The following is a 6,000-nucleotide window of genomic DNA, read 5'->3' as shown; positions in this document are numbered from 1 at the left end:
CTTTTGCGGGGTCAGTGGCGACACCTCGAGCGCTGATCACATGGCCCAAGAACGTGGTCTCTCTCGCCAACAGGCGGCATTTCGCGGGGTTGAGCCGCAGCCCAACTCGTCGGATGGCACTCAAGACCTCTCTCAGGTGAGACAGTGCACTGTCGAAGTCACCACCGGGCACCACCAGGTACACAATGCAGCGGCTACGAGGGATATCCACGAGCACCCTCTCCATCAGCCTCTCAAACGTCGCTGGCGCATTGCAGAGCCCAAATGGCATGACCCTGAACTGCCACAGCCCCTGTCCAATGGTGAATGCAGTCTTAGGCCTTGCGTCGGGGGCTAGCTCCACCTGCCAGTAACCGCTGCGTAGGTCGAGGGAGCTGAACCAACTGGAGCCAGTAACGTAAATAGGGCCTCGTCGATCCGCGGCAGCGGGTACGAGTCCTTCTTGGTGACTGCATTGAGACGGCGAAAGTCCACACAGAACCTCGGGCTGCCATCCTTCTTCCCCACCAGAACCACGGGTACCGCCCATGGGCTATTGGACGGCTCGATCACCCCAGCCGCAGCCATCTCACGGATCTTCTCCTCCGCTACCTGCCGTTTTGAGAGGGGCAGCCGGTGTGGGCGCAGACGGATGGGCTGAGCAGAGCCGGTGTCGATGGTGTGCTGGACCAGACTCGTCTGCCTACAGTCCTTGTCACTGGCGGCAAAGATGTCCACATTCTCGTCCAGGAGGCACCTCAACCGCTGGCGCTGGTCGACGTTGAGGCCTACGCAACTGCGCTGCCAAAGGTCATCGACAGCCTCGATGGTCTCGGTCGAAGGAGGTTTGTCGGGCTGAGAGGCTGAGGCGAGTGGAGATCTGGGGACTGGGGGTGAAGATGACCCAGAGCCACCGGCATCCGAAATCTGCTGAGCAGCAGCTGCCTGACGCCTGTCTCGTCTGGTCCCCACTCCCTACTTTTGGCCGGGCTGGAGGGCAAAAGTCTCTGCGCCAAGAGTGACAGCTAGCTTCGCGGTGTCGACGCAGGCCCTCCAGCGGCTCAGCAGATCCAGGCCAATGATGCACTGGTCTTGAATGTCGGCGAGCCAGAAGTCGTGCACCAGCTCTAGATCCTTCACTCGGATCCGCAACGGTTTCTTCCCCCGCATAACAGTTTTCTCCCCCGTCACTGTCAGCAGCTGGGTGTCCGTGGGCAACCAACCCTTCACCAGTGGCCCAGATGTTTCAGGGAGCACGCCAGGTCGTAGCAGGGAAATGGTAGACCCTGTGTCCACCAGGGCCTGGCACGGCTGGTCCTCAACACAGCAGCTCAGGTAGAGTCCTTTGAGGTGCCCAACTTGGCCCACCACTGTGCATCGTCCTTGGAGGGGGGCAGGAAGCTGGAGTGGTGGTCCCCTCGCTACACCGCTCCCTCCTCGTTTCCCTGAGGCTGCGTAGTTCTGGTCTTCGGGGCTGGTGCTGGGCAGTGACGCGCCACGTGGCCAGGCTCATCGCACCGGTAGCAGCGGTCGGTCGACGAGGACGCCTCCGGGGCACCGAGGGTTGCAGCTGGGAAATCTCGGCGACCTCCCCCTCCCCGTCGCAGTCTGCGGCTCTGATTTGGGGGTAGTTTGGGGGGGGGGGGGGGGGCACCTGCTGGTTAGGTCGCGAGGTGAGCACTGGCTCGGCCCTTTCAGCCTCAAGGAGCGCCTCACGGAGGGTCTGAGGCATGGCCAGGCGGACGTGTTGGTGTAGTCGCTCTGGGAAAAGTCCTCGCAGAAAAGCATGCAAGCTAAGCTCCTCACAGGTTGCTGCTGGAAACTCCGGGTAGCCACGACGAGCATACAGCAACACGTCTGCTGCAAAGGTGCCCAGGCCTCCCCCGGTCGACGGCTCTGGTTGGTCAGCTGCTCTCTGCTCTGATCAGTGGAGTGCCGCTGCCCGAATCGCCTCTCGAGTGTTGCGGTGAGGGCCTGGAGCTCATGCTGCTCTGCCGGGGCTAGGTCGAGGAGTATCTGCAGTGCATCTCCCTCTAATGCTAGCGCTAGGTGTGTAGCAGTCTCCTCTTCGCTCCAGCCACTATGTCTGGTGGCCAGCCGCACTTGTGAGAGGTAGGGCTCTAGCGGGGTTAGCCCGTTGTATTTCGGTACCTTAACTGGCGTGGTAGGCATAACTGCTCATGGCTGGGGGCTCGGCGTGCGGGTCGACAGAGGTAGCCCATGAAGCATTGCCCTAGCATCTGTCGCGATGGGCCGCCGCCGCAGTGCGCTCGCGCCATCGGGACATGTCGGGGGACTTACATGGCCGCTCACATACTCTCTCTTCAATCGCCAGTTTCCCAGGCGGGGAATGTTCTCCTCGACAGCTTGCTCCAGCCTCTGAATGTCTCTCTCCATTATGGCGAGGGTGAGCTATCCCAATTCTGACACCAATGTGGCGAGCTCAGAAAAGGAGGAGACGGAGGTGTCGTTCGGTCTTGCTTCCGTGAGCTAGCCAGGGAGCACAGCCATTTATTAACAATTCCAGAAAACACTGCCGCTAGCTAATGCTCAGCGCGGCCACAGCACAGCGAAAAACAACAACAACACAGGGCGCCCTCTGACCCCCGGAAGGACACACCTTCGCAGCAAGAGGGCGTCACCTGTCACCATGGCAACACAAACAAAACATCACTGTACAAACAGAACCCCGAACAGCCCCGACCCGCTACAATATCTACATGTATCCAAAAAACCATTCAGTTCTCTGTAGCTAAAATAGCAATAAAATAAAGATCTGTCTCTGTTCTGTAATCCATTTGCTTTCTTTATGGACGTATTTTGTGCTACTAAGGTCTTACTTCATTACATTGATTAGCCAAAACATTTAAACCACATTTGTAATATAGTGTAGGTTTGCTTTGTGCCTCCAAAATAGCTCTGAAATACAGCAGCATGAATATGAACATCTAAGGCTTTTCTTGGCGTTCGTGGGACCAGAATGAGCATTTGAGCTGTCAGAGCTTTAGCAGCACAAATGCTCAGTCAGGCTGGGAAATTGGAGTGAAAATTTAGAAATGCATCAAAAAAACAACAACAACTCAATCCAATTTTTGTTTTAGTTATGTCTCTAAAGACACAGATGCAGCTATATTTTAAAGATATTATTATGTTAAAAATGCTTCATATGTCTATGTTAAGTTTTCATTTGAAACTGACATTATTATTTTTTTATTTAAGGGAACAAAACGGTTTTATAAAATAACATCAGGTATCAAAAGATTGTGTTTCTGATATCTGTTGTTTACTAACAACTGTAGATCTGTCTGTCAGTCTTCTGCTCACTGTCCTCAAGACCTCAAGGTACTTAAATTCCTCCACTTGGCAGCAACTTGTCCCTGACCTGGAGTGGGCACTCCACCCTTGTCCAGTGGAGAAGCACGGTCTCGGACTTAGAGTTGCTAAATCTCATTCTGGCCACTTCACACTTCATCATCTGCAAAAAGCAGAGACGAGATTCTGAGGCCACCAAAGTGGAAGCCTCAAATCAGTCAGGACTCGGTGAGATCCCACAGTGTTAAAACCACTTCTTCTTTTATGTGTTTTCTAAATATAAATGTATGTGACTCATTGTGAGAGAGTGCAAATGATAGAGCATATACATTATAAAATAGTGGAACAGACATTGAGTGTCGAAACCTTACGTCACAGGTCAAAACACGTCATGATTTTCCACACATTTCTTTACAATCTAAAGATTGTGACACTTTCTGAATCACCACACCAACTACATATGCAACTGGCTTGATCATTTAGTGATATAAAAAATGCATTTACTAAAGGGCACATAGCTCCAACAGAGGCATTAATGAAGAAAAAATATAATTCAACTGCATCTTACACAGCATTAGAAAAAAGAAACATCTGAGTGGCAGAACAAGCCTCCCAAACACAAGAGAAACGGTGATGTTAACTAATTTACACAGTAGTATATTAGTAGTAGTATTCTAAAAAGCTAAATCAATACAAAAATATAATTAAATAAAGGCAATAAAATGTGCACATTTATCAAACATGGTGTATAGCTTAGTCTTACATCTGTCAGAGATAACTTAGAGTGTTAACCATTTATGCTTTTGATATTGTCTGCATGTTATTATAGAGTCACACCACCAGAGCTCTGATGCTTTTGCTGCCACATTCTGATGAAAATACCTCAACTTGGCCTCATCATAAAGACATTTCTAAAGATTAACAAGGATAATAACTCTAGATAATGATCATGTATAGCTAATATTAAGTAATGGCATTAAACTATCTAAACAAATCATCTCTAGGTGGGTGTTAACAAAAACTTGACTTCCTCGATAGAGACTGTTTTCTTCCAGATGTAAAAGGACTCTTCCTGTTATTCATGGACTGAGTTTAAACCCTACAGATGAGGACATGGTGAAATCACACACTGCACCCAGAAATCAAACCACTTCTTCTTTTATATGTTTTCTAAATATGAACGCATGAGACTCACAAAACATACAGATGTTAGATGATGCATCTGGATAACAGTGGGACAGACCATGAGTTGTAAAACCTCAGTTCAGAGGTCAAGCACTGTTTAGGAGACTTTGATACCATAAAGCGTTCACTGTATGAAGAGATGTTATTGCTACATGACAGTGTCACATGTTACTGATGAGTCACAATGCTCTTGCCTACTCTGTGTAGGTGGATCCTGAAGTTTTGCGCCATCCGCTACACAGCTCCTCCCACTAGTGTCATTTGCTCTATACAGTGGGGCAAAAAAGTATTTAGTCAGCTACTGATTGTGCAAGTTCCCCCACTTAAAATGATGACAGAGGTCAGTAATTTGCACCAGAGGTACACTTCAACTGTGAGAGACAGAATGTGAAAAAAAAATCCATGAATTCACAAGGTAGGATTTGTAAAGAATTTATTCGTAAATTAGGGTGGAAAATAAGTATTTGGTCACCTCAAACAAGGAAAATCTCTGGCTCTCACAGACCTGTAACGTCTTCTGTAAGAAGCTTTTCTGTCCCCCACTCGTTACCTGTATGAATGGCACCTGTTTGAACTCATCATCTGTATAAAAGACACCTGTCCACAGCCTCAAACAGTCAGACTCCAAACTCCGCCATGGCCAAGACCAAAGAGCTTTCGAAGGACACCAGGAAAAGTATTGTAGACCTGCACCAGACTGGGAAGAGTGAATCTACAATAGGCAAGCAGCTTGGTGTGAAAAAATCAACTGTGGGAGCAATCATCAGAAAATGGAAGACATACAAGACCACTGATAATCTCCCTCGATCTGGGGCTCCACGCAAGATCTCATCCCGTGGGGTCAAAATGATCATGAGAACGGTGAGCAAAGATCCCAGAACCACACGGGGGGACCTGGTGAATGACCTGCAGAGAGCTGGGACCAAAGTAACAAAGGTCACCATCAGTAACACACTACAACGGCAGGGAATCAAATCCCGCAGTGCCAGACGTGTTCCGCTGCTGAAGCCAGTGCATGTCCAGGCCCGTCTGAAGTTTGCCAGAGAGCACATGGATGATACAGCAGAGGATTGGGAGAATGTCATGTGGTCAGATGAAACCAAAGTAGAACTTTTTGGTATAAACTCAACTTGTCGTGTTTGGAGGAAGAAGAATACTGAGTTGCATCCCAAGAACACCATACCTACTGTGAAGCATGGGGGTGGAAACATCATGCTATGGGGCTGTTTTTCTGCCAAGGGGACAGGATGACTGATCCGTGTTAAGGACAGAATGAATGGGGCCATGTATCGTGAGATTTTGAGCCAAAACCTCCTTCCATCAGTGAGAACTTTGAAGATGAAACGAGGCTGGGTCTTCCAACATGACAATGATCCAAAACACACCGCCCGGGCAACAAAGGAGTGGCTCCGTAAGAAGCATTTGAAAGTCCTGGAGTGGCCTAGCCAGTCTCCAGACCTCAACCTCATAGAAAATCTGTGGCGGGAGTTGAAAGTCCGTGTTGCTCGGCGACAGCCCCAAAAC

The sequence above is a fragment of the Aulonocara stuartgranti genome (genome assembly GCF_965226115.1).
Source record: "Aulonocara stuartgranti genome assembly, chromosome: 15".
Taxonomy (NCBI): domain Eukaryota; kingdom Metazoa; phylum Chordata; class Actinopteri; order Cichliformes; family Cichlidae; genus Aulonocara; species Aulonocara stuartgranti.
This window is presented reverse-complemented; position numbering follows the sequence as displayed.